Here is a 10,936-nt window from a genome sequence, read left to right on the forward strand (position 1 = left end):
TTAATTGGGAGAAATGCCATTTCATGGTTAAAGAAGGCATCGTTCTTGGACATAAAATTTCAAAAGAAGGAATTGAAGTGGATAGAGCTAAAGTAGATGTAATTGCTAAACTTCCACATCCCACCAATGTTAGAGGAGTTAGGAGTTTTCTAGGGCATGCCGGTTTTTACCGACGTTTTATAAAAGATTTTTCTAAAATTGCCACTCCTATGAATAAACTCCTAGAAAAGGATGCTCCATTCATATTTTCAGATGAATGTATCAAATCTTTTAATATTCTTAAAGAGAAACTTACTAATGCGCCGATCATGATAACACCAAATTGGAATCTATCGTTTGAACTAATGTGCGATGCAAGTGATTTTGCAATGGGAGCCGTTTTAGGACAAAGGATTGAAAAACGATTTCAACCTATATATTATGCTAGTAAGACGTTACAAGGAGCACAAACGAACTATACAACTATTGAAAAAGAACTCCTTGCTATTGTCTTTGCTTTTGACAAATTTCGTTCATATCTCGTTCTAGCAAAAACGGTGGTCTATACCGACCATTCTGCTCTTAGATACCTATTTTTGAAACAAGATGCCAAATCAAGATTAATCCGTTGGATCTTACTCTTACAAGAGTTCGATATTGAAATCCGAGATAAAAGAAGAGCAGAAAATCTCGCCGCTGATCATCTTTCTCGTCTTGAAAATCCCGAATTAGAAGTTCTAAATGAATCGGCCATACAAGACAACTTTCCTGATGAATATCTATTGAAGATAGATTATACTGAAATTCCATGGTTTGCAGACTATGCAAACTACTTAGTATGTGGATTCCTTGAAAAAGGATTATCGTACCAAAAACGAAAGAAATTCTTCAGTGATATAAAACACTATTTCTGGGAAGATCCACATTTGTTTAAAAGTTGTCCCGATGGAATAATACGCCGATGTGTATTCGGAGATGAAGCTAGTAAAATTCTAAACCATTGTCACACAGGACCAACAGGAGGGCATTATGGGCCTCAACTAACAGCAAGAAAAGTTTATGATGCTGGATTCTATTGGCCTACAATTTACAAAGACGCACACCTTCTTTGCGAATCCTGTGATGCTTGTCAAAGGGCCGGAAAAATAAGTCAACGTGATGAAATGCCACAAAATGTCATTCAAGTATGCGAAGTATTTGACATTTGGGGTATTGACTTTATGGGTCCATTTCCAAAATCTCATAATAATCTCTATATTCTCGTCGCCATTGATTATGTATCTAAATGGGCGGAAGCACAAGCTCTCCCAACTAACGATGCACGAGTTATACTCAACTTTTTAAAACATCTTTTTGCAAGGTTTAGAACACCGAAAGCTTTAATAAGTGATCGGGGAACTCATTTTTGTAATAATCAACTTGAGAAAGTTCTTAAAAGATATGGAGTAACTCATAAAATCTCCACCGCATATCATCCACAAACAAGTGGACAAGTTGAAAATACCAACCGAGCTTTAAAACGTATTCTAGAGAAAACCGTAGGATCAAATCCGAAGGAATGGTCCATTAAATTGGAGGATGCACTCTGGGCTTTTAGAACAGCCTACAAAACTCCAATTGGAACCACACCTTTTAAACTCGTCTACAGAAAAGCATGTCATCTTCCAGTAGAAATTGAACACAAAGCATTTTGGGCTTTGAAGACATGTAATCTTAATTTACATGAAGCCGGACGTCTACGATTAAGTCAATTAAATGAATTAGAAGAATTAAGACATGAAGCATATGAAAATTCGTTAATCTATAAAGAAAGAATGAAGAAATGGCATGATAAAAGAATCAGAAGTTCAAAAGAATTTAAAGAAGGAGATAGAGTTCTTCTTTTCAATTCACGATTCAAGCTATTTCCTGGAAAATTGAAATCGAGATGGTCTGGACCATTCATAGTCAAAAGAGTTTTCCCATACGAAACTATAGAATTAATAAATTCAAATGGGATTGAATTTAAGGTTAATGGTCACAGAGTTAAACATTACATAGATAATTCGATGGAAGTCGACAACGAAGTTAATCACAATTTCGATACCCCAGCTAACTAAGTGTGGGGAGAATCAAGTCTTTAAAGGATAATATGTATTTCTGTTAGAGTTAGATTGTCTGTTTTCGTGTAGTTCTCGAAAATGGAACCCGAATGGTCTTTCCCTAGCAGACCCTAAAGAACTAGTCTTCTCCCCCCATTCTGAATTTTTATTTTTTTAGGTTTTTACGAAATGAAGACTTCCTGTAAACTAAACCATGGTCTAATGCTACACGCTTTGATCACTAAACGTAATAATGACACACTTCCGAGTGAAATAGTATCAGTAATCAGAGAAAGATTGGACGGAGTAAGAAAAGAATCCAGATGCGAAGATAATAAGTTACAATTTGGTAAAGGAAAATCAAAATCCGCAGCGAAAAGAAGAGCATGACACCTTGAAAGATGTCACAAATGCGAAAAATGGTCACATGGAGGTAAATGTTCAAATAATCAAACCTATTCAAATACTGAATTTGTTACTTTATGCAGAGACGGACCATTCATATGTTTAGAAGGAAAAACACTGAATGCTCGAGGTTACGCCTATGTAGCTATGGAAAACCAATTAAACCGACTATCTTATGAATGGGATAGATCATATAACTAAGAATACTATCTCACAGGTAAGTCTGTACAGTTTTTATTTTTTTATTTTCATTTTTAACCTTTTGATAATAAACGCTAATTTGTTCGCTATAAAGTATTAAATTGGTATTGAATAAAATTAGGTTTGGCGACCGAAATTATTGATATCATTCAAAAATTTATTACATCACTGCGAAATTTAACATTTATTCTTAAGGTATAAATATCTTTAATCAATCAACACAAAATATTTCAAAAATTCGTCATGAGTTAAATTAGGTCATGGAACCGAAATTACTTTACCGAAAAGAGGGGCGCATATTTTTGATAATATTTGATTGATTAAAGTGGGATAAAAGACCAAAAAGATTTTTAATTTTATTTTTACCATGTTTTTAAAATTAATATATAAATATTAAATTAATATTTTGAACTTTGTAAAATCAATATATTTAAGTTTGTAAATATTTGAAAAATTAATCTTTTTAATATAAGTTTGTATGTATAAAAACAAAAATATAATATAAGTTTGGTGTAAATTTATAATATGAATTTTTAATTAAGTTTAATATGAATTTTTAATTTTATGCATTTTAAATTTACGTTTGGTATGAATTTAAAAACAAAAATTTACTTTATTTCGCTAAGTTAAAAATATGATTTTTAAAATTCGTCGTGAGTTGAAGACTAGGTCGTTGAACCGAAATTGCTTTACCCGAGGGAGGGACGAGAACTTTTATTATCATTATTTTTAATCTTATTGAATTAAAGTATGCCAAAAACATTAAAAAAAAAAAAAACTCAAAAATCTTTACTTTTAAAACCGCGCTTTGATTTGACAAATTTTAAAAATTTTGTCAAGGGACAGACTAGGACAACGATCCGAAACGCCCTCGCTCCTAAAGGAAAACAAAATTTTTAGAATTTTATTAATTATATGTTTTAGAAGTTATAAGGTTTTGAAAAAAAAAAAGGGCAAAACACTGTAGCCGGGTACCCATGCGATCGCATAGGAATCACCCTATCCCTCCATGCGATTGCATGGAGGCAAATTCCAGGCCTGATACATACAGACAGCGAGTCTGTCTTCCTCACACCAACACACACACAAACACGAAACTCTCTCAAATCTTCACCAAATTTCATCATTTTTCCACCGTAATTCATCATTTTTCTTGCTCTAATCATGCCTAGATTCTCATTCTTCAGCAAAATGGTAAAAATTAAACCCCTAAACTCTATAAATTCCTAGTTTTTGTGATAATTTCAATTTTTTACCTGATGCAATTTTGTTAATTTCTAGTGTAATTAGTGTTAAATTGTTAGTATTTTATGCATGTATAACCTATATTGATGCTATTTAACATGATTTGAAGCCAAAAACTTCAAAAATTTTAGAAATCTAGGGTTTGTGTTCTTGAGCAATTTGGGGCTTTTTGATATAAACAGGTTATGGCCGATTTTCGTCATGAATTATTGCTAAATTGAGTAGTGTAACATGTTTAGGTAGTTAAATGATCCAAACATTGATCCTAAACATGATTTTTGGAGATTAAAGTGGAGTTTTTAAGTTCAAAATTCATGAACTTGATTAATTTGATGTAATTGCCATTTGAGACTTGTTTAATTATTAGCAATGACTATTTTGACATGTTATTTGAGTTAAAAGTTTATGAACTTTGTATACATTTTCATATGTGCTTATTTGAAAAGTGTAGAATTGTGAAAAATTGTGAAAATGTGTATAAGTTTAATTTTGATTTAACATGTTATAGTAATTGTTTTAAGTTGTTATTTTGCTAACACTAATGCATATTTGGATGCACAAATTTTGTGTTTAATGTGTTTTGCAGAAAGCCGATACTGGAGGTTCAGGAGCATCATCATCTAGACGACCAGCACCAGCACCAGAACCAGAACCAGAAATGCAACACGAACAAGAACCACAACAAGAACCACAACAAGAACCACAACAACAGCCTGATCAGCACATACCTTATTATGATCCGGTACAGTTTGTTGATGAATTCATAGTATTCTCAATGAGGCCGCCAGTAGAATTCCCAACGATTCCTGAACACACTCTGCATCCTAATCTAAGATTTGATAGGAGATGGAGAGATTACGAGACATATCAAAGGAACAAATTCAAATTGGTAACAAAAAATGTAGAGGTGCCAAGGGTAATCGATTGGGCCCCTTTGGAAACGGTCCATCTAGCTGACCGTGTTAGACAGCTTTTAGTTCAAAGGTATGGCAGTTCTTCTTTTACAGATTGGGAACGTCTTTTCACCATTCGTAGACCTGTATATAAGGAATGGTGTGTTGAGTTGATGAGTACTGTATTACTTGATACAAATATAGTTAGAATAGATGATAGAAGATTTCTTAGGTTTATCCTTGGCGGTAGGATGTACAGAATGTCCATGCTGGACATGGCCAGGGCTTTACAGATATATACTCCTGGTGAGTTGCTACTACCCGATTGTACAAACTTGATTCATTATGGTGAAAGGGTAGATAGCAACTTTGACGCTAACGCCATTTGGAGGCGTATCACATTTTGATGTTTTTACACGAGCAGGAGGACACTCCTATACACATATTGACAGAGCCGAGCTTCGTATTATTCATAGATTTTTAGCTAACTCGATTACACAGAGAGGTCACAATAAAGAAAAAATTACCTTACATGATTTATTCTACCTAAAGTGTATTCGGGATCCTAGAAGCTTTGTCAATATCCCTTACTGTGTTGCTTTTTATTTATATAAAATGGTAGAGGGAATGCAGGAAGGGAGTATAATAGGAGAAGGTATTTTTGTTACTCTCATTGGAGAGTATTTACGTGTTGATAGGAACCAAGGGGGTCCATTACAGCTTTGTAGAGAACAGGTTGAGCCCTTAGGATTGAAAGTTTATGTGGGTGCTAAGGTATTGAAAAGTAGACGTAACCAGGCAGTACCCTATGAGGGATCTCATCCTCAGGTAGAGAGAGGATCAGACGAGGAAATGGAGGAGGCGGAAGACATTAGGGATGTCTTTCGAGATGCTATTCTTGACGTCCACGTTCATATAGATGAGGAAGCAATGACGAACGCGGCCAGACATAGTATGTATGAGCAGTGGAACTCCGAGCGAGTATACGAGGATTATAGGCGATGCCAACACGATAGCTGGTTAGTTCATCAGCACCAAATCATGAGCCAGCTATCATATCAGGTACCAAATAACTATGTACCTACTCGACCTGCTCATTTTCCGCCACACAGCCCCGATATCCGACCACCCTTTAACCGGTATGACTATAACCAAGCCTATCAGAACACCTATAACCAACAATGGAACCCACCTGACGAGATGAACTGGAACCCATATCCAGACTGATTTAGTTCCATTTGGTTATTTATATGATTTTTATGTTTTTATCTTTTTACTTATTCATGTTTAAACTTATGTTATTGAATATACTTATGTAATCTTTATCATTTTTATTATTATTGTGTACTAATATTTCACATTTAGGATTTGAAAGTGGGATATTAAGTCCCATTTCAAATTGCCATGCATGTTTATATTTGTATGTATGTATATTGTAAATTGTACAAAACAGGGTAAAACAACGCATTTTCAAAGACTGACATTAAGTTCAGCAAAAGCTACTAATTTTGATGACAAGATGACAAATAAATATGATGTAACAACAGACGGAATGAACAAATGATATGCACCATTTATCATTCAGCAAACAAACGCCAATATGTTTGGAAACTTTGGTAAAATTTAATCATTTCTACGCTAATCACCCTCAATAATTTAAATTGTTACTGATTTCTTGCAAATGAGGGCATTGCAAGATCTTAAGTGTGGGAAGGGGTTAAATTCTTTCGGATTTTTAAATTTTTTTTACTTTAAACACTTGGTTACCATTAGAAATACTAGTAAAGTAGTAGTTGTATTAGAATCTAGTGCTCTCTGATAATAAAGAACAGCCCTAGTCTTATATACTGACTACCCAATTCTAGTAAAATTTTTCAAAATTTTCAATTAAATGAACTCAAAATCATGTTTATACATATTTATGAACGATAAAACTAGGTGTTAACGCCGAAATTATTGTTACCTCGGAAAGGACATAAATTGAGAAACAAACCAAAATGTTAAAATTCATTTAAAATGGAATAGAGGACAATAAAAAGGAAAATAAAAGCCAAGTGTGGGAAAAATTACCAAGTTATCTTAAACATATGTCACATATTTCTGTAACAAATAATTGAAGATACTTTTGCTTTGGACTAAACTAAACTGTTTTACCCGATGAAAGAAAAGAAGAGATGGATCTACACGATAAATCAATTCCATTGTTAAAAGGAAGTAAACTCTTTCGAAAAAAAAACGCGCTTCTTGATTTAGGTCATGAAGTTGTCGTCCAGACCAGCTGTAGGTTGATGAAAAATCTGGAAAATTCATCTCTAAAATCAGCAGGAAATCCACGGACCTCAGCATCAAACAGGGTCGCCAAGTGGTCAGACTTATCCTAACCACGAGAGGATCTGTCTTGTAAAATGAGGAGGCACCGTGCAAATTAGCTTGATAAGACTAATAAATCAGACCCCCAGAAAGGATAATCTCCTTTAAAGATAAAAAAAAATCAGCTTTTAAGACTGATATTACTCAATCCTAGAGATTGACCTTAAAGATTGAGAATTACAAACTCATGGAATTCAATGATATCTAAACTCGAGCTTGAACGAGAAAATATTTTGATCAAATTATAAACCGATTTGTTTTCTGAAAACCCATTTTCAATGCGTTCATTACCATTGAACGTAAAATCCTAGGAATTCACCTGGAATCCATTAGGTCACCTGAACCAAATCGGGTGTCAACCGTAAGAACGGTGGTTGCTTAGCATGGTCGAAGACAGGACCTTGTGCCAGACCGAAAAATCATAAGGGTGAGCTTTACTATTGCTCCTACCAAGGATAGTAATTGCGTCCGACACGTTATAGACCATAATTAAAAGCATGTCAGGGGACATTGCCTTAACATTTGCTTGTTCAACGCTTTCCTTTACAACCGGACGGTAGTTTACCAAAAGGTAATATACGGAGCAAGTATACTGGATGTGTTGCTTTCCCAATACAAGGTTAGCAAGTGGGTGACACAAAACCACAAGTTTTGAGCTAAAATTTTCAAATCTGAAACCCACCAAACCCACAAAAATATTTTGCAAACACCGGTGAAGGGTTATTTCGGAAAACTTATCTAGGGTAAAAACTAGATTTAATTTTCAAAAGATCAAATGTTTTCATAAAGATACAATTTCCTTAATGGATCTAAATTTTATAGTCATATGGGACTGTAAACCACATCGTTACTACCATTGTTTATACCGCCGTAAAGAAATCACTGATGTACAAAGTGTGAAGAATAAAGAAGTGATTCTAGTATTTCAAGACTATATTGCTTGAGGACAAGCAACGCTCAAGTGTGGGAATATTTGATAATGCTAAAAACGAACATATATTTCATAGCATTATTCCTCAAGAAAGACAAGCTTTTAGTTGCAATTGTCCTATTTACAAGTGATATTCGTTTAAATAATAAAAGGTGAAGACAAAAGGCAGATTCGACGAATTGAAGACGCAAACGACCAAAAAGCTCAAAAGTACAAAAGACAATCAAAGAGGTTCCAATTATTGATAAGAAACGTCTCAAAATTACAAGAGTACAAGATTCAAAACGTAAAGTACAAGATATTAAATTGTACGCAAGGACGTTCGAAAATCCGGAACCGGGACCAGAGTCAACTCTCAACGCTTGACGCAACGGACTAAAAATTACAAGTCAACTATGCATATGAATATAATATAATATATAATTAATTCTTAAAATTAATATATATATTATATTATATTTAAATAAACATCGGCAGAAGAAAACAACCAAATGTGGCTCTCCCCAGCTGGCCATGCGATCGCATGGCCTGGAAGGCATAAATCCATGCGATCGCATGGTGCACAGTTCCAGCCCACATGCCTATAAAAATCGAGCTTTGGTGTAACACAAAACACATCTTTTTCTTCTCCTCATTCAACGTATAATATTTATATTTATATTATAATTTTAATTTTAATTTTAATTTATAATAATAAGGGTGTGTTAGCGAATGTTGTAAGGGTGTAAGTTGAAATTCTGTCCGTGTAACGCTACGCTATTTTTAATCATTGTAAGTTATGTTCAACCTTTTTAATTTAATGTCTCGTAGCTAAGTTATTATTATGCTTATTTAATCCGAAGTAATCATGATGTTGGGCTAAAAATATTAAAATTGGGTAATTGGGCTTTGTACCATAATTGGGGTTTGGACAAAAGAACGACACTTGTGGAAATTAGACTATGGACTATTAATGGGCTTTATATTTGCTTAACTAAATGATAGTTTGTTAATTTTAATATAAAGATTTACAATTGAACGTCCCTATAAATAACCATATACACTCGATCGGATACGATGGGCAGGGTATTTATATGTACGAATAATCGTTCATTTAACCCGACACGGGAATGGATTAATAGTCACTAGAATTATTAAAACAGGGGTGAAATTATGTACAAGGACACTTGGCATAATTGATAACAAAGTATTAAAACCTTGGGTTGCACTCAGTCGACATCCTGGTGTAATTATTAAACAAAGTAATAAAACCTTGTTACAGTTTAAGTCCCCAATTAGTTGGAATATTTGACTTCGGGTATAAGGATAATTTGACGAGGACACTCGTACTTTATATTTATGACTGATGGACTGTTATGGACAAAAACCAGACGGACATATTAAATAATCCAGGACAAAGGACAATTAACCCATGGGCATAAAACTAAAATCAACACGTCAAACATCATGATTACGAAAGTTTAAATAAGCATAATTCTTTTATTTCATATTTAATTTCCTTTATTTTATATTTAATTGCACTTCTAATTATCGCATTTTTATTTATTGTTATTGTATTTAATTGCACTTTTAATTATCGTACTTTTTAATTATCGCAAGTTTATTTTATCGCACTTTTATTATTCGCAATTTCATTATCCTTATTTACTTTACACTTTAAATTAAGTCTTTTATTTATTTAATATTGTACATTTTGTTTTAACTGCAACTAAAGTTTTTAAAATCGACAAGCCGGTCATTAAACGGTAAAAACCCCCCTTTATAATAATAATATTACTTATATATATATTTGTATTTTTATAAATTTAAACTAATATAGCGTTAAGCTTTGTGAAAAAGATTCCCTGTGGAACGAACCGGACTTACTAAAAACTACACTACTGTACGATTAGGTACACTGCCTATAAGTGTTGTAGCAAGGTTTAAGTATATCCATTCAATAAATAAATAAATATCTTGTGTAAAATTGTATCGTATTTAATAATATTTCCTTATAAAATTTAATAGTATTTTATACCCCTTAGCTTTAACTATCAACGCTTGATAGAAAATATGGTACTGAAAAAAACGGATTGAACAAACCATGAAGGAGATCAAGGACAAATACAAGGACTGATCGGTGTCGAAGGGCCGGTCAAAAATAGCCTAATTACTCTACTTTAGATAGGGTATGCAGGATTCGTTCCACGGGAAGTTGTGGTTAACTAGCAAGCAATTTCAAGATTGGTTTGTTTGTGATTAACTAAAATTAACTAATGTAAAAACTAGATTAACAATTACTAGGCAAATGTAAACTTTGAGTATTCAAGAGCATAAACAATGAACTAAACGAAAAGGTTGTAATCAATTGGATGGAAGTCTTTATTCCTTGACAATCCCAATTATGCATGCATTAGTTCAACAAATCCTTATGTTATCAAATTATCAACTAAATCTCATAGACAAGACTTCTTTAGTTTTCCAATTTATGATTATCTTGGGCACAAGCAATGCTACCTACACATGTTGTCTTTATCCCTATACTAAATTGTAACTAGGTTGGATTAAGCACAAGATGTTAAATATCAATCACTTGTCTTGCAACAATCAATAACTTTCAAACTTGCATTAAATGATAATTCGAAAGATTCAATGAAATTATAAACCAAAAGACATAAGGATTACAAATTCAAGAATCACATAAGTAAATGAAAAACTAAACATACACTAATTGTTCATGCAAGGAATAAAGTAAAAGAAACTAGCCAAGCATGTTGGTGATGATGATCATGGTTGCTTCTTGAAGTTGCATGAAGAACACTCCTTGAAACCTAGCTTGAATCTTAATTTGA

Source organism: Rutidosis leptorrhynchoides, chromosome 4 (genome assembly GCF_046630445.1).
Source record: "Rutidosis leptorrhynchoides isolate AG116_Rl617_1_P2 chromosome 4, CSIRO_AGI_Rlap_v1, whole genome shotgun sequence".
NCBI classification, from domain to species: Eukaryota; Viridiplantae; Streptophyta; class Magnoliopsida; order Asterales; family Asteraceae; genus Rutidosis; species Rutidosis leptorrhynchoides.